The sequence below is a fragment of the Arachis hypogaea genome, chromosome 11, assembly GCF_003086295.3.
Source record: "Arachis hypogaea cultivar Tifrunner chromosome 11, arahy.Tifrunner.gnm2.J5K5, whole genome shotgun sequence".
NCBI classification, from domain to species: Eukaryota; Viridiplantae; Streptophyta; class Magnoliopsida; order Fabales; family Fabaceae; genus Arachis; species Arachis hypogaea.
In genome coordinates, this window is record NC_092046.1 from 14,834,639 (window position 1) to 14,858,996 (window position 24,358).

The 24,358-nt window shown below is 39.7% G+C and overlaps 1 non-coding gene across 1 annotated transcript; it reads left to right on the forward strand.

The window, feature by feature from the left end:
- Window positions 1–10,151: 10,151 nt before the first annotated feature.
- LOC112725943 (small nucleolar RNA R71) lies at window positions 10,152–10,259 on the forward strand. The gene has a single exon (XR_003165021.1). It is a non-coding gene; the product is annotated as a small nucleolar RNA R71 (small nucleolar RNA).
- Window positions 10,260–24,358: the final 14,099 nt, after the last annotated feature.

Sequence of the window (24,358 nt, forward strand, 5' to 3'; positions counted from 1 at the left end):
AATACGAGGATGATGCAGAGGTAGATTTCTCTTAACCTCCAATCTATGACTCAAGTGATGAGGAAGACATAGAAGACTTTGACCAGGACACAGATACATTTGAAGAATCTTGCAAGGAAGTGAAGGAATTCACAGAAGAGTACAAGGGAGTAAAACTTACAGAACCACTGGAAACACCTATTCCAAGGCCATTACCACCTAATACAACCTTCAAGTGGGTATAATCCTTAACTTTTAACTGTATTTTTCCACTTGAATATGGTTTACTTGAAACAGATGGGCAGCTTAGAGCTCTCTACGGCTTTAAGAGTAAAAGGGAAATGGCTCGTGCTCAGAGCTGGTGCACAAGGTTCAATAAGGTTCTACGCTTCAACTCGAAGTGTACGGATTGGAATCATGTTCAGTCGAATGGATCACGGCGAACGGTTGGTCACCATGGTGAGAATTTACTTTTTAAACCGCCCGGATGGAAACATATAGATCAAGACGGAGGCAGATTTAAAAGCAAGGCTTGGAATCCTGGAATCTATGCTGACATTCGTCACCCCGGGAGCCTGAAAATCTGCTTAAAGCTGCTCGGAAGCTTCACATGCCTAGTTTGGGACCCCGGAGGCTATTGGCATTCCAAGCATTGGTGGAGATTTTTGGATGAATTTAAACATAAGCCACCATAACAGGAAGCTCCTCCAATGTCCAACTTAAGGACTTTAACTAAAAGTGCTCGGTGGGAGACAACCCACCATGGTATGGTCGTTTCCTTTTTCAGTTTATTTCATGTTATTTGTCTTTATTTTTATTTCCTTTTTATTTTATTTTATTAAACCTGGAATCATGCATAGCATTCACATTAAGCATTGCATTCTGCATTCTGCACACACAAAAAAAGAGAAAGGGTGCGCGACGAGACCGCATGCCCCATGCGATCGCGTCATAACGCGAAAAACACTACCCACGCGACCGCGTCACCCACGCGGCCGCGTGACATGGAAATTAGCGTAAGGATCCAACGTCCAGAGAGTTGAGCTGGAATCGTGCGGCCATTGTGCGTCTAGCACAAAATGGCCCACGCGATCGCATGCCCCATGCGATCGCGTCACATGCACACAACCAATCCCACACGACCACGTGAGCGACGCGATCGCGTCGCATGGATTGCACAAATCCCAAGAGGAGACAGAGAGTTGTGCTGGAACGACGCTGGATTCGTGCGTTTAGCACAATTTCCAGCGACGCGATCGCATGCCCCACGCGATCGCGTCATCCCCTCTTCTACCCCTTCCACGCGATCACGCGACCCACGCGATCGCGTCACCCCTATTTTCACCCCAACCACGCGACCGCGTGCCCCACGCGATCGCGTGGATTCAAAATTATAACCCCCCCAACCACGCAAACCCTACATTCGCGCAGGACCCTCCCCTGAAACCCTCTCCTCCCCCTTCTTCTCCAACCCTCAACCTCCATCCAGCCACCACTGCTGCCACCCCCAGACGCCGCTGACCACCCAGATGCCACCGCAACCCACCCCCTTTCCTTCCCCACCAACCTTTCTTCTCTCTTTCTTCCCCCTTCTCCCTCCTCCGCCACTGCCCACCACCCACCGCCGCCACCAACCACCGCGCCCCACTAGCACCACCACCCTTTTCCCCCCTTCTCCTATCTCCCCCTACCCCATTACTTTCCCCCTATCCCCCATTACCCCCTTCTCCCCCCTTGCCCCGAACAGCCGCGCCAGCAGCCACCGCGCCGCCGTGTCCACCACCGCCAGCCGCCGTGCCCGCCACCCCCAGCCACCTTTCTGCCTATTCTCATTATTCGGCCTTCCAGGTTCCGCAACACGCAATCCCTTTTATCCATTCGTAGTTATTCTTATTTTTCTGTTTATGTTCTTGTTTAGGCTAGTTAGATATGCATGTTGTAGTGGATTTTAGGTTGTTAGGTAGCCTAGGATGTGGTTAGTAGATTTAGGTCTGTTTACTCGCACTGTTCATGTTTCTGTTTTATCAAATCTGCAATTCTGCTGTTGCTGTGACCTTGTTCATATGCTGTGATTTCCTGCATTTGCTGCTTTTTACTCTGAATTTTCATGTTTATATTCATTATATGTAACTGCAGCTTGATTTTTTAATTCATATGAACTATTTGATTGTTGTTTATTTTCTGGGATAATCCAATTTTAGCCGGAATGCTGCCCAAATTTTTGTGAAATATTTTCATTCATGTTTTGGTTTAGCATTTTGAACTCTGTTTTTCTCTGCTTTACCCAAACCAATTCATGATTGCCAGGGCACGCTTTCTTATCCTTTTTGATTTCCTGGTTCATAAACTGCATTTGTGATGTTTTGATTCTAATTTTTGCCTTCTTTATATCTATTTGAATCAGCATCAACCTGTTTTCCTTGTTTGGTTATGAGTTACTTCTATTTCCTACCTGTGAATCCTTGTTACTTGGACTATTTTCATTAGGCCACTTACTTTAACCCACTTTTTACTGACTCACTAATTTTACTTTACTAACTTCTTTTTCAATTCTAACCAAACTAACCTTTTAAAATCTCCTTTTTGATTTTTCACTTTCCTTTAACTTTCTAACCATGGCATAATGATAATTTTTCTATTTAACATGAATTCAATTACATTTTGGATTGTGAATTCTTCCTTTCGAACTTTTAACTACTATACAATCCTTAATACACATTTACTTAACACATTTACCTAATTCTAATTCTCCTTTGCCACTTTGTGTTTTCTTTGATTAGTTGCCTATTTGCTTTCCTATTTTTATCCATCTCCTGGTTTTTTGTTTTTCAGGATGTCTGCCAGTCAGAGGAAAGGAAAAGGTAAAACTACTACTGGGAAACGTAAAAGAGGAGAATTCTCCCAGTCCATCATTGATCTCATGCATGATTCCTCATGGCGGGAGAAGAACTTTACCCAGCAGGAAAACGCTGACCAGCTGCTCCCTGCTAATGACCCGGTAAAATTTGCAAACCGATACTGTGAGCTGAAGTATCCGGCATTTGCAAACTCCAGGAACCTATACCTGGAGAGGACTCTGAAGATCCCAGGAGAACTCCAGCAATACACCACTGAGCAAATCAAACAAAGAGGCTGGTTCTTTCTGGAGAGAAATTTGGCGGAGGTGAACGCATCTTGGGTTAGGGAATTCTACTGCAATTACTACATCACTACCCTAGATGCAGTGAACCTACGGGGAAAGCAAATTCTGGTCACTGAAGAGGCCATAGAAGACATCCTGCAGCTTCCACCCAAGTCCGATAAGCCTGATGGTTACAAAAAGGTTGAGGAGGACATGCGCTTGATGAGGTTTGATTGGGATGTTGTCAAGGCCCGGATAGCTCTTGACCCGACTGTTCCTTGGGAGATGGGTCAGGACACCACCTTGCCCAAGGGAATCAAGCGGGCGTATTTAAATGATGAGGCTCGGTTATGGCATCAGATCCTGAGCAATTATGTGATGCCGAGTACTCATGAGACAGAGATTCCGGCTGCTATGATCACCCTACTCTGGTGTGTGATGGAGGGTGGTGCACGAAATTATGATCTCTGGTAATGGCTCCAAAAACATGGTGCTCTAATCTCAATTCATAATTTGTCACAACTTCGATACAACTAACCAGCAAGTGCACTGGGTCGTCCAAGTAATAAACCTTACGTGAGTAAGGGTCGATCCCACGGAGATTGTTGGTATGAAGCAAGCTATGGTCACCTCGTAAATCTCAGTCAGGCGGATAATAATTGATTATGGAGTTTTCGAAAATAGATAATATAATAAGGATAGAAATACTTATGTAAATCATTGGTGAGAATTTCAGATAAGCGCATAGAGATGCTTTCGTTCCTCTGAACCTCTGCTTTCCTGCTGTCTTCATCCAATTAGTCTTACTCCTTTCTATGGCTGGCTTTATGTAAGGATGTCACCGGTGCCAATGGCTACTTTCAATCCTCTCGGGAAAATGGTCCAAATGCTCTGTCACAGCACGGCTAATCGTCTGGAGGCATCACCCTTGTCGATGGTTGCATCCTATTCCTCTCTGTGAAAATGGTCCGATGCGCTGTCACTGCATGGCTAATCATCTTGGAGGTTCTCGATCATACTGGAATAGAATTTACTATCCTTTTGCGTCTGTCACTACGCCCAGCACTCGCGAGTTTGGAGTTCGTCACAGTCATTCAATCCCAGAGTCCTACTCGGAATACCACGGACAAGGTTTAGACTTTCCGGACTCTCATGAATGCCGCCATCAATCTAGCTTATACCACAAAGATTCTGATTAAGAGATCTAAGAGATACTCATTCAATCTAATGCAGAACGGAAGTGGTTGTCAGGCACGCGTTCATAGGGAATAATGATGATTGTCACGTTCATCACATTCAGGTTGAAGTGCGAATGAATATCTTAGAAGCGAAATAAGATGAATTGAATAGAAAACAGTAGTACTTTGCATTAATCTTTGAGGAACAGCACAGCTCCACACCTTAATCTATGGAGTGCAGAAACTCTACCGTATGAAAAATACATAAGTGAATAGAGGGTAAGCATGGCCGAGTGGCCAGCCTCCCATGGAGGTCTAGAGATCTAAAAATGATCAAAAGATACAATCCAGGATCAAAAGATGTCTAATACAATAGTAAAAAGTCCTATTTATAATAAACTAGCTACTAGGGTTTACAGAAGTAAGTAATTGATGCATAAATCCACTTCCGGGGCCCACTTGGTGTGTGCTTGGGCTGAGCTTGAAGTCTACACGTGGAGAGGTCATTCTTGGAGTTGAACGCCAGCTTTTGTGCCATTTTGGGCGTTGAACTCCACTTTGCAACTTGTTTCTGGCGCTGGACGCCAGAATTGGGCAGAGAACTGGCGTTGAACACCAGTTTGCGTCGTCTAAACTTGGGCAAAGTATGGACTATTATATATTGCTGAAAATCCCTGGATGTCTACTTTCCAACGCAATTAAAAACGCGCCATTTTGAGTTCTGTAGCTCCAGAAAATCCACTTTGAGTGCAGGGAGGTCAGAATCCAATAGCATCAGCAGTCCTTCTTCAACCTCTGAATCTGATTTTTGCTCAAGTCCCTCAATTTCAGCCAGAAAATACATGAAATCACAGAAAAACACACAAACTCATAGTAAAGTCTAGAAATGTGAATTTAACATAAAAACTAATGAAAACATCCCTAAAAGTAACTAGATTCTACTAAAAACATACTAAAAACAATATCAAAAAGCGTATAAATTATCCGCTCATCACAACACCAAACTTAAATTGTTGCTTGTCCCCAAGCAACTGAAAATCAAATAGGATAAAAAGAAGAGAATATAATATAAATTCCAAACTATCAATGAAACATAGCTCCAATCAGATGAGCGGGACTTGTAGCTTTTTGCCTCTTGAATAGTTTTAGCATCTCACTTTATCCATTGAGGTTCAGAATGATTGGCATCTATAGGAACTTAGAGTTCAGATAGTGTTATTGATTCTCCTAGTTCAGTATGATGATTCTTAAACACAGCTATTTTATGAGTCTTGGCCGTGGCCCTAAGCACTTTGTTTTCCAGTATTACCACCGGATACATAAATGCCACAGACACATAATTGGGTGAACCTTTTTAGATTGTGACTCAGCTTTGCTAAAGTCCCCAATTAGAGGTGTCCAGGGTTCTTAAGCACACTCTTTTTTTTCTTTGGACCTTGACTTTAACCGCTCAGTCTCAAGTTTTCACTTGACACCTACACGCCACAAGCACATGGTTAGGGACAGCTTGGTTTAGCCGCTTAGGCCAGGATTTTATTCCTTTAGGCCCTCCTATCCACTGATGCTCAAAGCCTTAGGATCCTTTTTATTTACCCTTGCCTTTTGGTTTTAAGGGTTATTGGCTTTTTGCTCTTGCCTCTTGGTTTTAAGAGCTTTTGGCTTTTTCTACTTGCTTTTTTTATTTTTCTATCTATTTTTTTTTCTGCAAGCTTTGTTCTTTGCTGCTTTTTCTTGCTTCATGATTTTCAGATTATCAAATAACATGTCTCCTTGTCATCATTCTTTCAAGAGCCAACATATTTAACATTCATGAACAACAACTTCAAAAGACATATGCACTGTTCATGCATTCATTCAGAAAACAAGAAGCACTATCACCACATCAATATAATTAAACTAAATTCAAGGATAAATTCGAAACTCATGTACTTCTTGTTCTTTTGAATTAAAACATTTTTCATTTAAGAGAGGTGATGGATTCATAGGACATTCATAACTTTAAGGCATAGTTACTAAATACTAATGATCATGTAATGAAGGCACAAACATAGATAAGCACTTAACATAGAAAACGAAAAACAGAGAAAGTAAGAACAAGGAATGAGTCCACCTTAGTGATGGTGGTGTTTCCTTCTTGATGAACCAATGATGTCCTTGAGCTCTTTTATGTCTCTTCCTTGTCTTTGTTGCTCCTCCCTCATTGCTTTTTGATCTTCTCTTATTTCATGCAGGATGATGGAGTGCTCTTGATGTTCCACCCTTAGTTGTCCCATGTTGGAACTTAATTCTCCTAGGGAGGTGTTGATTAGCTCCCAATAGTTTTGTGGAGGAAAATGCATTTGAGGCATCTCCGGGATCTCATGGTGATGAGCTTCATGCGCCTCTTGAGCTCCATGAATGGGCTCTCTTGCTTGCTCCATCTTTTTCTTAGTGATGGGCTTCTCTTCCTCAATGTGAATGTCTCCTTCTATGAAAGCTCCAGCTGAGTAACATAGATGACAAATGAGATGAGGAAAAGCTAGCCTTGCCCCAGGAGAGGACTTTTCGGCTATTTTGTAGAGTTCAAGGGAGATGACTTCATGAACTTCTACTTCTTCTCCAATCATGATGCTATGGATCATGATGGCCCGATCCATAGTAACTTCTGATCGGTTGCTAGTGGGGATGATGGAGCGTTGGATGAACTCCAACCATCCTCTAGCCACAGGCTTGAGGTCCAATCTTCTTAGTTGAACCGGCTTGCCTTTGGAGTCAATCTTCCATTGAGCTCCTTCCACACATATGTCCATGAGGACTTGGTCCAACCTTTGATTAAAGTTGACCCTTCTAGTGTAGGGGCGTTCATCTCCTTGCATCATAGGCAAGTTAAACGCCAACCTCACATTTTCTGGACTAAAATCTAAGTATTTCCCCCGAACCATTGTAATGTAATTCTTTGGATCCGGGTTCTTACTTTGATCATGGTTCTTGGTGATCCATGCATTGGCATAGAACTCTTGAACCATTAAGATGCCGACTTGTTGGATGGGATTTGTTAGAACTTCCCAACCTCTTCTTTGAATTTCATGTCGGATCTCCGGATACTCATTTCTTTTGAGTTTGAAAGGGACCTCGGGGATCACCTTCTCCTTGGCCACAACATCATAGAAGTGGTCTTGATGGGCTTTGGAGATGAACATTTCCATCTCCCATGACTCGGAGGTGGAAGCTTTTGTCTTCCCTTTCCCTTTTTTAGAGGATTCTCCGGTCTTAGGTGCCATCAATGGTAATGAAAAAACAAAAAGCTTATGCTTTTACCACACCAAACTTAGAATATTGCTCGCCCTCGAGCAAGAAAAGAAAGAATTAGATGAAGAAGAAGAAGAAAATATGGAGAAGAGGGGGGAGGTGTGTTTCGGCCAAGAAGGGAAAGAGAGGGTTATGTTGTGTGAAAATGAAGAAGAATGGAAGGCTTTATATAGGGAAGGGAGGGGGGTTAAGGTTCGGCCATATGGGTGGGTTTGGGTGGGAAATTGATTTGAATTTTGAAGGTAGGTGGAGTTTATTGGGTAGGTTTATGGGGAAGAGTGTTTATTGGGAATAGAGGATGATTGAGAAGAGAGAAGAGAGTGAGTGGAGGTAGGTGGGGATCCTGTGGGGTCCACAGATCCTGAGATGATCTTGTGGGGTCCACAGATCCTGAGGTGTTCAAGGATTTACAACCTTGCACCAAATTAGGCATGTAAAATGCCCTTGCACACAACTCTGGGCGTTCAGCGCCAGGTTGGTGCCCATTTTGGGCGTTCAACGCCCATTTGTTGCCCATTTCTAGCGTTGAACGCCAGAACCATGCTTGTTCTGGGCGTTCAGCGCCAGCTCTTCTCCAGGGTGCAATTCTGGCGTTCAGCGCCCATATGCTGCCCATTTTGGGCGTTCAGCGCCCAGATACTGCCCATTTTGGGCGTTCAGCGCCAGAACCATGCTCTGTTCTGGCGTTGAACGCCAGACAGGTGCTTCCTCCAGGGTGTGATTTTTCTTCCACTGTTTTTGATTCTGTTTCTAAATTTTTCATTTATTTTGTGACTCCACATTATCATGAACCTAAGAAAACATGAAAAAAAAATAAAATTAGATAAATAAACATTGGGTTGTCTCCCAACAAGCGCTTCTTTAATGTCAATAGCTTGACAGTGGGCTCTCATGGAGCCTCACAGATGTGCAGAGCTTTGTTGAAACCTCCCAACACCAAACTTAGAGTTTGGATATGGGGGTTTGACACCAAACTTAGAGTTTGGTTGTGGCCTCCCAACACCAAACTTATAGTTTGACTGTGGGGGCTTTGTTTGACTCTGCTTTGAGAGAAGTTGTTTATGCTTCCTCTCCATGGATGCAGAGAGAGATCCTTGAGTTGTAAATACAAGGTTGTCCTCATTTATTTGAAGGATCAATTCTCCTCTGTCCACATCAATCACAGCTCTTGCTGTGGCTAGGAAAGGTCTTCCTAGGATGATGGATTCATCCTCTTCCTTTCCAGTATCCAGGACTATGAAATCAGCAGGGATGTAAAGGCCTTCAACCTTTACTAACACGTCCTCTACTTGTCCATAAGCCTATTTTCTTGAATTGTCTGCCATCTCTAATGAGATTTTAGCAGCTTGCACCCCATAGATTCCCAGTTTCTCTATTATAGAGAGGGGCATGAGGTTTATCCCTGAACCAAGGTCACACAGAGCCTTAAAGATCATGGTGCCTATGGTACAAGGTATTATGAACTTTCCAGGATCCTGTCTCTTCTGAGGCAATGTCAGTTGATCCAGATCACTTAGTTCATTGGTGAACAAGGGAGGTTCATCTTCCCAAGTCTCAATACCAAATAATTTGGCATTTAGCTTCATGATTGCACCAAGGAACTTGGCAGCTTGCTCTTCAGTAACATCCTCATTCTCTTCAGAAGAGGAATACTCATCAGAGCTCATGAATGGCATAAGGAGGTTCAATGGAATCTCTATGGTCTCTAGATGATCCTCAGAGTCCTTTGGTTCCTCAGAGGGAAACTCCTTATTGATCACTGGACGTCCCAGGAGGTCTTCTTCCTTGGGATTCACATCCTCTCCTTCCCTTACAGGTTCGGTCATGGTGATCAATTCAATGGCATTGCACTCTCCTTTTGGATTCTCTTCTGTATTGCTTGGGAGAGTACTAAGAGGGATTTCAGTGATCCTTTTACTCAGCTGGCCCACTTGTGCTTCCAAATTTCTAATGGAGGACCTTGTTTCATTCATGAAACTTACAGTGGCCTTGGACAGATCAGAGACTAAGTTTGCCAAATTAGAGGTATTTTGTTCAGAGTTCTTTGTCTGTTGCTGAGTGGATGATGGAAAAGGCTTGCTATTGCTAAACCTGTATCTTCCACCATTATTAAAGCCTTGTTGAGGCTTTTGATCCTTCCATGAGAGATTTGGATGATTTCTCCATGATGAGTTATATGTGTTTCCATAAGGTTCACCCATGTAATTTACCTCTGCTATTGCAGGGTTTTCAGGATCATAAGCTTCTTCTTCAGAAGATGCCTCTTGAGTACTGTTGGATGCGGCTTGCATTCCATTCAGACTTTGAGAAATCATATTGACTTGCTGAGTCAATATTTTATTCTGAGCCAGTATGGCATTCAGAGTATCAATTTCAAGAACTCCCTTCTTCATAGGTGTCCCATTACTCACAGGATTCCTCTCAGAAGTGTACATGAACTGGTTATTAGCAACCATGTCAATGAGTTCTTGAGTTTCTGCAGGCGTTTTCTTTAGGTGAATGGATCCACCTGCAGAAGTATCCAATGACATCTTAGCTAATTCAGACAGACCATCATAGAATATATCCAGGATGGTCCATTCTGAAAGCATGTCAGAAGGACACTTTTTGGTCAGTCCTTTGTATCTCTCCCAAGCTTCATAGAGGGATTCACCTTCTTTCTGTCTGAAGGTTTGAACATCCACTCTAAGTTTGCTCAGCTTTTGAGGAGGAAAGAACTTGGCTAAGAAAGCCTTGACCAGCTTATCCCAAGAGTTCAGGTTATCCTTAGGTTGAGAGTCCAACCATATTCTAGCTCTGTCTCTCACAGCAAAAGGGAAAAGCATGAGCCTGTAGACTTCAGGATCTACTCCATTAGTCTTAACAGTATCACGTATCTGCAAGAATTCAGTTAAGAACTGAAAAGGATCTTCAGATGGAAGTCCATGAAACTTGCAGTTCTGCTGCATCAGAGAAACTAGCTGAGGTTTCAGCTCAAAATTGTTTGCTCCAATGGTAGGTATGGAGATTCTTCTTCCATGTAAATTGGAATTTGGTGCAGTAAAGTCACCAAGCATCCTCCTTGCATTATTATTATTTTCGGCTGCCATCTCCTCTTCCTGTTCGAAAATTTCTGAAAGGTTATCTCTGGATTGTTGTAATTTAGCTTCTCTTAGTTTCCTCTTCAGAGTCCTTTCAGGTTCTGGATCTGCTTCAACAGGAATATTCTTGCCCTTGCTCCTGCTCATATGACAAAGAAGAGGGCACAGAAAAATAATAATAATAATAATAGGGATCCTTTATACCACAGTATAGAAGTTCCTTATTGTTAGTAGAGGAAGAAAAAGAATAGGGGTGAAGAAGAATGAAGAATCCAAACACAAAGGTAAGAATAGGAGCAGTGATGTGAGATGAAGAGAAGTGTTAGTAGATGAATAAATAATTAGAAGGAGATGAGGGAGAAGGATTTTTGAGAATTATTTTTGAAAAAGGGTTAGTGATTTTCGAAAATAGTTTTTGAAAAAGGTTAGTAATTTTTGAAAAATTAAGATAAAAAATTAAAATAATTGGTTAATTAAAAAGAATTTTTGAAAAAGAGGGGGATATTTTCAAAAATTAGAGAGAGAGAGAGTTAGTTAGGTGGTTTTGAAAAAGATAAGAAACAAACAAAAAGTTAGTTAGTTAGTTGAAACAAATTTGAAAACCAATTTTGAAAAGATAAGAAGATAAGAAGTTAGAAAAGATATTTTAAAATCAAATTTTTGAAAAAGGTAAGATAGGAAGATATTTTTGAAAAGATATGATTGAAATTAGTTTTTGAAAAAGATTTGATTTTTAAAATCACAATTAATGACTTGATTCACAAGAAATCACAAAATATGATTCTAGAACTCAAAGTTTGAATCTTTCTTAACAAGTAAGTAACAAACTTGAAATTTTTGAATCAAAACATTAATTGATGATGTTATTTTCGAAAATTATGAGATAAAATTAAGAAAAAGATTTTTGAAAAATATTTTTATCATTTTCGAAAATAACTAAGAAAAATGAAAAAGATTTGATTTTTGAAAAAGATAAGATTTTTAAATTGAAAACTTGATTTGACTCATAAAAACAACTGGATTTTAAAATTTTTTGAAAAAGTCAAATCTAATTTTCGAAATTTTAAGAGAGAAAAAGGGAAAGATATTTTTTTGATTTTTTTTTGAATTTTTATGATGAGAGAGAAAAACACTAAAAATGCTTAATGCATGGAAATTTTAGATCAAAACAATGAATGCATGCAAGAATGCTATGAATGTCAAGATGAACACCAAGAACACTTTGAAGATCAAGATGAACATCAAGAACTTATTTTTGAAAATTTTTATACGCAAAGAAAACATGCAAGACACCAAACTTAGAAATCTTTCATGTTTAGACTCTATGGATGCAAAAATGCACATGAAAAACACCATACAACACAAAACAAGAAAACATCAAGATCAAACAAGAAGACTTACCAAGAACAACTTGAAGATCATGAAGAACACTATGAATGCATGAATTTTTTCGAAAAATGCAAGATGAATATGCAATTGACACCAAACTTTCAACTTGACTCAAGACTCAAACAAGAAACACAAAAATATTTTTGATTTTTATGATTTTATGAATTTTTTTTGTATTTTCTTTTAATTTTTTCGAAAATCATTTTGAAAAAGAAAAATAAGGATTCCAAAATTTTTAATATGAATTCCAGGAATCTTATGCTCTTTAGTCTAAAGCTCCAATCAAAGGGTTAGACATGGCTTAATAGCCAGCCAAGCTCTAGCATGTAAATTACATCCATTAAGGTGATTAGTTGAAGACCGGTCCCAAAGCAGTTTGGGTATGGCTTTACAGCCAGATAGGATTCAACATGTTTCATGAAACACTAGAATTCATTCTTAAAAATTCTGAAGAAAAATATATTTTTGAAAACATTTTTTTTTGAAAACAAAGGAGAAAATTTTGAAAGATTTTTGAAAAATTTTTGAAAATAAAACAAAAAGAAAATTACCTCATCTGAGCAACAAGATGAACCGTCAGTTGTCCAAACTCGAACAATCCCCGGCAACGGTGCCAAAAACTTGGTGCACGAAATTGTAATCTCTGGTAATGGCTCCAAAAACTTGGTGCTCTAATCTCAATTCATAATTTGTCACAACTTTGATACAACTAACCAGCAAGTGCACTGGGTCGTCCAAGTAATAAACCTTACGTGAGTAAGGGTCGATCCCACGGAGATTGTTGGTATGAAGCAAGCTATGGTCACCTCGTAAATCTCAGTCAGGCGGATAATAATTGATTATGGAGTTTTTGAAAATAGATAATATAATAAGGATAGAAATACTTATGTAAATCATTGGTGAGAATTTCAGATAAGCGCATAGAGATGCTTTCGTTCCTCTGAACCTCTGCTTTCCTGCTGTCTTCATCCAATCAGTCTTACTCCTTTCTATGGCTGGCTTTATGTAAGGATGTCACCGGTGCCAATGGCTACTTTCAATCCTCTCGGGAAAATGGTCCAAATGCTCTGTCACAGCACGGCTAATCGTCTGGAGGCATCACCCTTGTCGATGGTTGCATCCTATTCCTCTCTGTGAAAATGGTCCGATGTGCTGTCACTGCATAGCTAATCATCTTGGAGGTTCTCGATCATACTGGAATAGAATTTACTATCCTTTTGCGTCTGTCACTACGCCCAGCACTCGCGAGTTTGGAGTTCGTCACAGTCATTGAATCCCAGAGTCCTACTCGGAATACCACGGACAAGGTTTAGACTTTCCGGACTCTCATGAATGCCGCCATCAATCTAGCTTATACCACGAAGATTCTGATTAAGAGATCTAAGAGATACTCATTCAATCTAATGTAGAACGGAAGTGGTTGTCAGGCACGCGTTCATAGGGAATAATGATGATTGTCACGTTCATCACATTCAGGTTGAAGTGCGAATGAATATCTTAGAAGCAAAATAAGATGAATTGAATAGAAAACAGTAGTACTTTGCATTAATCTTTGAGGAACAGCAGAGCTCCACACCTTAATCTATGGAGTGTAGAAACTCTACCGTATGAAAAATACATAAGTGAATAGAGGGTAAGCATGGCCGAGTGGCCAGCCTCTCATGGAAGTCTAGAGATCTAAAAATGATCAAAAGATACAATCCAGGATCAAAAGATGTCTAATACAATAGTAAAAAGTCCTATTTATAATAAACTAGCTACTAGGGTTTACAGAAGTAAGTAATTGATGCATAAATCCACTTCCGGAGCCCACTTGGTGTGTGCTTGGGCTGAGCTTGAAGTCTACACGTGGAGAGGTCATTCTTGGAGTTGAACGCCAGCTTTTGTGCCATTTTGGGCGTTGAACTCCACTTTGCAACTTGTTTCTGGCGCTGGACGCCAGAATTGGGCAGAGAACTGGCGTTGAACGCCAGTTTGTGTCGTCTAAACTTGGGCAAAGTATGGACTATTATATATTGCTGAAAAGCCCTAGATGTCTACTTTCCAACGCAATTGGAAGCGCGCCATTTTGAGTTCTGTAGCTCCAGAAAATTCACTTTGAGTGCAAGGAGGTCAGAATCCAACAGCATTAGCAGTCCTTCTTCAACCTCTGAATCTGATTTTTGCTCAAGTCCCTCAATTACAGCCAGAAAATATCTGAAATCACAGAAAAACACACAAACTCATAGTAAAGTCCAGAAATGTGAATTTAACATAAAAACTAATGAAAACATCCCTAAAAGTAACTAGATTCTACTAAAAACATACTAAAAACAATGCCAAAAAGCGTATAAATTATCCGCTCATCAGAGGGTAAGGACCTGTACTTGCCACGATTTATCCGGCATTATATGGCCAGGGTCCACGTCCAAGGCACTCTTCCCTTTCCCTACTTGGTTACACAGCTAGGCCATCGAGCTGACGTGCCATGGGAGGATGCCGATGAGAGACCACCGGCTGCAGACTGCAGGAAGATCATTCCTCACAGTAGGAACTTCCTCGCTTTGGGCTCCAGACCACCACCCTTCACTGCTGCTGATGAGACAGCCCCGCCATCTGCTGGACCCTCTTCTTCTACAGCTGCCCCTGCTGCCACCACTGCACCTCCACCTGCCTCAGAGCCAGTTTATCGCCTGGTGCACCGCTTGTTCCGACAACTAGATCAGATGGAGCACCGCAACAGGCGCTGGTATGAGCACCTGAAGCTGATGATTCAACAGGGTGGTGACATCCCCTCCGAGCCTGACACACCATCAGAGCCATCAGAGGAGGAGGCGGATGAGCACGAGGAGGAGACCCACCATCCGCAGGCAGGCACAGAGCAGGCTGCACCCCAGGCAGAGGTTCCACATCAGATTGAGGCTGCAGATCCTGAGATCCCGATCCAGTCAGCACCTCCTCTACAGCAGCCAGACCCTCAGCCCACCACCACTGAGACTCCAGCTACCATTCCTACCAGTGATGACACCCCTTTACACCCGGCTTGACTGAGCATCAGGGACGATGCTTCATTTTAAGTGTGGGGAGGTCGCCATCTCTGGCTTTTTATTTTGGTGAACCCCTACATCTCTTTTTCTTTTATTTTGGATATTTTTCTGTATTTTTCTTTTTATTGTTATTTTCTGAGTACTTATACATTGCTACTTTTATGTATTTTTACTCTATTTCCGCATTTTGCATTTTAGTCATATTTTAGTTATTTAGTTTAGTTTGCAATTCTAACTTATTAGTGGATTAATTAGTATAGTTTACCCTTTTTAGCATGAGATAGCTTAGTTATAGCTTAGTTTAAATGGATAAATATAAAAAGGAAGCAAGCTAGGAACTTGAACATAACAGAATCAAATCCATAAACCTTGTATATGTAGCATTACATCATGTAGTTTAGTTAACAACATTTCATCAAGGAGAAACATGAAAACTTTAAAGCCATTCAATATAAGTTTTACATTGAGAATAATGGGAATTTTTAACTAAACCTGCATGACATACATAACTGATAAATGATTTTTGAGCTAGAGAACACACAGCCTGTGAGTTTTGAGCTTAATTGTATGGTTACATTTAAACCATAATTTTTATTCCTATGTGTTCCGCCCTTCTTTTATATTCTGATGTTCTTTACTTTGTTTTAATATATATGTCCGATTATAGAATATAGAATATAGAATATAGAATATAGATACATACCAAAAGAATGATTGAGGCCATTATTTGATTTTAGCTCACTTATCCCAAAATAACCTACCTTTCACATCACCCTTGTTAGCCCCCTTGAGCCTTTAAATCCCCTTTTTATTCTATTAGCCACACTACTAGCCTTAAGCAGAAACACAAAATAAAATCCCAAGTTGAATCCTTGGTTAGCTTAAGATAGACAATTATGAATAGTTTAAAATGTGGGAAACCTATTGGGAACATGGATGATAAAAACAAAAGGTAGAAAAATTGAAAAGAACATAAATAAATCAAAATGAGAATTTTTGGGAAGCATGCTCATCGAAATAATTGAATTACCATGTGTATAAAAAAAAGAGAGAGAGAGTTATTTATTTTTTCAAGCATGTGAATAAAGGGATACAAAAGAATCCCCCAAATGCAAAAATAAAAGCAATGCACATGAGATAAAAATAAAAATTGAAACATGAGCATGTAACATCAAAAGTGGGAAAATATGGGAAAATAGGTAAAAGAAGTTTTGTTTTTACTAAGTATATATGTTAGGTAAGATCTTAGTCTAATTGAGGATTCACTTATTAGCTCACTTAGCCTTATACATATATCCTTACCTTTACCTTGGCCCCATTACAACCTTGATTAAAGACCTCATGATTTTTGGTATGACTGTATTCTATAATTGTTGATTGGTTAGATGAGAAACAAAGTTATAGAAAGGAAGAATAAAAAGAAGAATAGAGTGATTAACTCAATAAACACTGAGCGACTAGAGAGTAAACACAAATCCAGTGAGGGTTCAATAGCTCATTAACATTTATCTCTGTTTAATTTATTAATTGTCTTGCAAGTTTTTTGTAAATGTTTTTTCTCCTATCTCAATTGTAAAGGCACTTTATCACTATCTAAGGTTTGGCTATGTATATATGTGATTCCTTGAGAATGTGAATTAATTTAACTACATGTAAGCTTTATATATGAGTGAATAAATTAGAATTGCATGACTCATTTAGGTAGTTGCATTTAGAATAGGTTGCATTGCATAACATTCCACCACTTTAACCTTACCTTATTCATTGCCTTGGATTTAGCATGAGGACATGCTATTGTTTAAGTGTGGGGAGGTTGATAAACCCATATTTTGTGATGTATTTTGTGCTTAGTTTGAGTGATTTATTCAATCCTTCATCCACTTATTCATATTAATTGCATGGTTTTACTTTCTCTTCCTTATTATGTGATGTATGTGAAAACATGTTTCCTATGCTTTAAAATTAATTATTTTAATTACTTTTATTTCCATTCGATGCCGTGATTAGTGTGTTGAGTAGTTTCAGATCTTCTAAGGTAGGAATGACTTAAAGGATGAAAAAGGAAACATACAAAATGGAAGAAAAGCGTAAAACGGAGTTTTGAAGAAACTGGCATCCACGCGATCGCATGGACGACGCGATCGCGTGCCAAGAGCAAAGAAGCAGTGACGCGGCCGCATGACTGACGCGATCACGCGACTTGAGCGAATCGCATACGACGCGGACGCGTGACAGAGGCCTCGTACCAGAATTTGCAGAATACGCCCCAGCGAATTCTGAAGCCCTTTTGGCCCAGATCCAAGTGCAGAAAACACAGATTAGAGGATATAAAGTGAGGGAATGCATCCATTCAGGGGGAGCTCGCAATTTTTATTACTTTCGATGATTTAGATTTAGTTTAGAGAGAGGTTCTCTCCTCTCTCTCTTAGGATTAGGATTTAGGACTTCTCTTAGTTTTTAAGAGTGACTCTCGATCCAGGTTTAATATTTACTTTAATTTATGTTTTTATGCCACTTTTACTTTAATGCTTTTATTCGTATCTATAAATGTTGCCCAATTGGCTTATGAACCTTTTCCATGTTATGATTTGAATTAATGATTATTTGAGGTATTTCAGTTATTTATTGTTCTCTTTAATTTATGTTACTATTGCTTCCCATCTAAGGACATTTTTATTCCAGCAATTTACTTTTTCACCTTTTGGTCTTGGTTAAGAAATCAGTAACTCAACAGATATCAAACTCAGCATAGTTGATAATCGTTATCTTACTAATTGAACTGAACTTCAATAATCCCAACTTTTTCTTAGGAAATAAATAGGATTCGAATGTCAAACTAATTAGTCCCTTGACTTTCCTTTGCTTTAGTAAAGGTTAACTGAGTGGAATTAAGATGCTACTTTCATTATTGTTGAGAGGGATAACTAAGTTGGACTTCTAATTTCTCTTACCTTGCCAAAAGTTGCTTTACAGTATTTATTTAGTTTACTTGCCATTTATATTACTTGTTCCTCATCTTCAAAACCCCGAATTACAACCTTTATAACCAATAATAAGAACATACTTCCCTGCAGTTCCTTGAGAAGACGACCCGATGTTTGAATACTCAGTTAACAATTTTTAAGGGGTTTGTTACTTGTGACAACCAAAACGTTTGCACGAAGGGATTTCTATTGGTTTAGGATCTATATCTACAACGCAACTATTTTTACAAAATCCTTTACTTACAAAAATCTTAACGTCGGTAACAAATACACATTTAACATGGCAAGTACATTTAGGCACACCCAATTAAAGCACAAGCGAGTAATTCAAGTAATATGCATATGATGCATGCCTGTCCTATGGCTGATGAGGCTCATCTGTCGGTTATCCAGCCAACCCGACAAGTCTGAATTGTCCTTAGACTGTCCCCCGACGTGCATCCCCAAGAGTCTATGCATAGCTTTATCTCAAATAATCAATATTGCTCAATGGGGGTAACATTCTCGGGAATTTATATAGTGCCCGGTCACACTTACGTCGTAGGGTCAACAGAGTATCGAGTTTTCAACCTGGTACACGTGGTGGCAAGCCACGACACTTAATCCAGGGAACCTCGTATCTCAGATCATTCAAATTCATAAGCCATATAAATAATTCAATTATAATTCATCAACATCCACATCATTTTATATCACATCTCATTCATCATCATACATCAATCATATTCAACACTTATCCTTCATTATCACACCTCCCATTCCGTCCATCAATAGTTCCAATTCAAAACATAATTCATTCTTTTCTAAATGAATCAAACTTAAAACATGCTCATTTTCTTAATAACTCAAAATCAAACCTTATAACCTTTAAATCTAAATCTTTTTAAATAATCATATAAACAAACTCTCTAATTTTTATAAAATTTCGGCAGCATCTCCTCTAAAACTCGGACTTTGCCACCCTTTTCGGGTCCAAACCTGCATTCTTTCCAATTCAACATACCCTTCCTCATCATCATAACAATCACCACAATAAATCTACCTCAGATCAACAATTATACTCATACAATATTCAAATCCAACGACCAAAATTCAACTAAAAATCATAGTTCACAAATCCTAGGCTTTTAACACAAAATACCTCATTTTTCATTCAAAATTTCCATTCCAATTATTTTCAAACCTATTACCACCAATCCAAATTGCCAACAATAATCCTCAACAAGCTCCATGTCTTTCCATCAATCATCATTCAACCAAACCAAAATATAGCCATATAATTAACAATTCAATCACATATCCTTTCAAAGATCCAACTAGCAACCAATATTATCTTACAAACAAATCGCCAAACCAAACCAAGCATATTCATCAACCCATTACTAAACATTAAATATACACCTGCATTCCAACTTATCCTATGGTCATCTAGCCTATGTTTACACAGAACATTATATATTAAATGCAAGAAACCTAAACCATACCTTGGCCGATTCCCACGTAACGATTAAGGCACTTTAATTATAATAAACACAGCCCTTCCAAAACAAACACAGCCCTTCCAGAATTCAATAAACACTAGGCTCAGCTTCCTCCAAGTTCCAATATCCACAATTCCAAGCTCCAATTATTCATTCATAACCTAATACATATTCATAACACATATATATCCAATTTAATACTCAAAGCTCAAATTCAATGAAAATAAAATAGAATTATCGTATCCTCACCTTATCCAAGCTTCACATAAGCAAGAGTGAACGTTTTCCTCAAGCTAATTGGATCCTAAAACATCAAAAATCAAAGAAATTCAATACCCCTTCTCAAAACTTGAAAATTGGGGAAAAAGAGTGGCTGAGAATATTTAAGGGCTTACCTATGAAATTGTTCCGGTAGAAATGTAAAGCTCGACGCGGTGGACGCGTGGCCGCAAACGGTGCGGCGATCGGAGCTCGGATTGGAAAGTTACGGCGCCTTGAATTTGGAAAGAGGGTTCGGACCCTTTTCTTCTTCTCCCTGGATGCAAGCTTTCAGCGTCACGTTGCTGAAATGAGGGAGATGCAATGCGTGGGTTCATTTAATAGGTTGGTCCGGTTGGACCGATGGTCCGGTTTGGATCCGATTCAACCGATTCGGCCCATTCGGTCCAATTTTGGACCGATTTTCTCAAAATTAGTGTCAAAATTCTCGTTTCGATGAGCTCTATTCTAATTTGATATAATATTCACATTTCTAATCCTCCTTATTAAAAACTAATTTATTGAATAAATATCTACTAATTTAACCGGGGTTTACATCCTACCCACCTAATAAAGAATTTTGCCCTCAAAATTCAGATGTAGTTAGTAGTTATCTGAAAAGAGATGTAGGTAATCCTTCCGTATATCTGATTCGAGTTCCAAAGTGTGTTCCTTAATACCAACTCGACTCTACATTACTCTTACCAATAATATTCTTTTCTTGTGTAATCGTTTAATGTTGGTGTCACAATTCCTTATCGAAATTACTGGAGGTATTTGATCTTCCCTCACTTGAATCGGTTCTGGTTCCAGAACATGACTTGCGTCAGGAGTATATCTCCGAAGCTGTGACACATGAAACTCGTCGTGCAAATTTGAAAGATACGGTGGTAAGGCAATCCTATAAGCTACTGGCCCAATTCATTTCAGGATCTCAAATGGTTCAATATAACGGGGATTCAGTTTCTTAGTCTTAATAGCCCTTCCTACTCCAGTAGTTGGTGTAACTTTCAGAAAAAAACATGCTCCCCTTCCTCAAATTCCAAAGGCTTTTGCCTCTGATCAGCATAACTCTTCTGGTGGCTCTAGGCTATAAGCATTCGACTACGAATCTTCTTTATTTGTTCAGTGGTTTCAGCTATCATCTCCGGTCCTAACAAACTTTTTTCTCCAGTTTCATACCAACACAATGGAGATTGACATTTCCTACCATACAGAGCCTCATATGGAGCCATTCTGATGCTCGCATGATAGCTATTATTATAAGCAAACTCTACTGATGGCATATACCAATCCCAGCTCACCGGCCAGTCCAAAACACAAGCCCTTAGCATATCCTCCAAGGTCTGAATAGTTCTTTCTGACTGACCATCTGTCTGAGGGTGATACGCAGTACTCAAGCTTAGCTGAGTCCCAAATGCATGCTGGAAAGCTTCCCATAATCTTGATGTAAAGCGAGGATCCCTGTCAGATATAATGGTAGAAGACACGCCATGCAACTTGACAATATATTTAATATACATTCGAGCTAATTCTTCCATTGTACAACTTATTCGGATAGGAAGAAAGTGAGCCGATTTTGTCAGTCAATCCACAACTACCCAAATAGCGTCACAACCAGATCAGGTTCTAGGCAAACCTATCACAAAATCCATTGCGATACTCTCCTATTTCCATTGTGGAATCTCCAAAGGCTGAAGGGTCCCTGATGGTCTCTGATGCTCAATCTTAACCTTCTGACACGTTAAACATTTAGATATGTGTAATGCCACCTCATTCTTCATCCCTAGCCACCAGAATATTGCTTTCAGATCCTGGCACATTTTAGTGCTCCCTGGATGAAGTGAAAACCCGCTCTTATGAGCTTCCTTCAAAATACTCTGTCGCATGTCTCCGATGTCTGGCACAATAATCCGGTTCTTGAACCTCCACAAACCATCCTGTCCTTCTGACACTCTCCACTGTTTCCCCTGTTCGACTGCTGGTAATACCTTACGTAACGCTTCACTGTCTCGATGAGCCTTCAGAAGTTCTGATTTAAAATCACTTGAAATCTGCAACTAGCTCAAACACAGAATTCCAGATTCTTCTGTAACTCCCAAATTCAAACCTTGAAATGCCTTTAGTAACTCTTCTTCCCGTAGCATCATCCAAGCTGCATATAAAGACTTCCGACTCAAGGCGTTTTCCACAACGTTCGCTTTTTCTGGATGATAATTCAATTCAAAATCATAATCTTTCAGAAGCTCGATCCACCTCCTCTGACTCATATTCAACTCTTTCTGCTAAAAAAGATACTTCAAATTCTTATGGTTTGAGGAAACATGAAACTTAACATCATAGAGATAGTGCCTCCAGATCTTTAAAGCAAACACAACAGCAACAAATTCTAAATCATGTGTCAGGTAGTTCAGTTCATGCGGCCTTAACTGCCGTGAGGCGTATGCTACAACATTCTGTTTCTGCATTAGAATGCACCCTAAACCCTTTAGTGATGCATCACAATATACTTCAAACGGTTCACTTGGCTCAGGCAATACCAATACGGGTGCAGTAGTCAATCTGTGCTTCAATTCTCGAAAACTCTTCTCACACTCTGGAGTCCAGATAAAATGCGTATCCTTCCTGGTCAACTTAGTTAAAGGTAAGGGGAGCTGTGAAAATCCTCTAATGAATCTGCGATAATACCCCACCAAACCTAGGAAACTTCTGATCTCTGTTACTGAAGTTGGTCGCTCCCAATTTATCACTGCTTCCACCTTAGCAGGATCTACAGCTATCCCCTGCTTACTCACCACGTGGCCGAGAAACTTTGCTTTACTCTTCCAAAACTCACATTTAGATAATTTAGCATATAACTTCCTGTCTCTCAGAATTTGTAGCACAGTTCGCAAGTGATCAGCATGTTCCTCTTCAGACTTAGAATAAACAAGAATATCATCAATGAAGACAATAACAAACTTGTCTAAATACGGTCGTAAAATCCTGTTTATATAATCCATAAATACTGCTGGGGCATTAGTTAACCCGAAAGACATCACTGTATACTCATAATGACCATAACGGGTTCTGAAAGCAGTTTTTGGAATATCCTCGTCTCTAACCCTTATCTGAAGATACCCAGATCGCAGATTAATCTTAAAAAATGCACCGACACCCTGTAACTGATCCATTAGATCGTCGATTCTAGGTAACAGATATTTGTTCTTCACAGTGATCTTATTCAATTGTCTATAGTCAACACACAAGCACATACTTCCATCCTTCTTCTTTACCAGTAATACTAACGCTCCCTACGGAGAAACACTTGGTCGGATAAAATGCTTACCCAACAGATCCTCTAGCTGAGCTTTCAATTCAGCCATTTCTAAAGGTGACATCCTGTAAGGAGTAATCGAAATCGGACCGGCTCCAGGCACCAACTCAATTGCAAATTCAACTTTCCGGTTTGGTGGAAATTCATTAATATCATCCGAAAACATATCTGGAAATTCACATACAATCATAATCTACTCTAAACTCTGATCATCACCTAATACTCCCGCAGTTAATAACATAATACCCTGACATTCAGTTCCAGAACAGTTTACTATCATAGAGTTCAAATAGTAACTATTCACCACAACTGGTGCTTCTGACCCTTCTGGCATAAACTGTACTAACTTTTTAGAACAATCAAGCAAAACATGATTCTTAGATAACCAACCTCCCGGTTATCCCAGCATCATTTGTCTGCAGGATACGTCGTATTCCCTACCACCAATGCTGAGCCTCGCTTTGCAGCTGATGAGTTCCAAACTCAACCCAATGCTCCTCAGAAACCTGCAACGCCCTTTCCATAGCCTAGATCCAATTATCTGCATCAGTGGGATTTGAGGTTCCACTAAAAGTCGGAGGGCAAACTTTCAAAAACGTAGTAAGTGTCATAGGACCATCCTCATCATTATTATTCCCGTGATTACCCTGATTTATCTGGTTACCCAGCACCTCAGCTATTGCCTGCATAGCTGCAGCCATATTTCCCAGGGCAGCCATAAAGTCTACTGGATCATTCCCTACTGGGCTAGGAGTAACGGTGCCTATCCTACCTCTATCTCACCCGCGATCGCGTCCACGAGTCGACATCTGGTTCTTATACACACTAAACAAGTGATATTAAGTTGATTAGTCTCAATATCGCAGGTTTAATGCTTTAAGTTCCAAATGCATGCTCACAAACGTTTATGCCATATATATCAATCAAATATCCTAATAGCACATAAACACATATATAGAGAATGCACAGAAGTACAATCAGTCCGTCTTTCAGGCTCTATAGGAACGAACTGCTCTGATACCATAATGTAACACCCTACCACACTAAGCTTTACGCTTAAGTCGTAAAACAGAGGTGGTATGGTATTACGATCTCTAAAATAAAATGAGTACATATAATAGCAGAAGAATTATAATATTCTAGGAGCCTTGAAGAATAGAGAAAACAAAAATCGCGAAATAAAAGCGCAACGCTCAAGCAATGAGTTAACTTGCGTGCTAAGGAAACCATAACTATTGAACATATGATAACAGAAGTA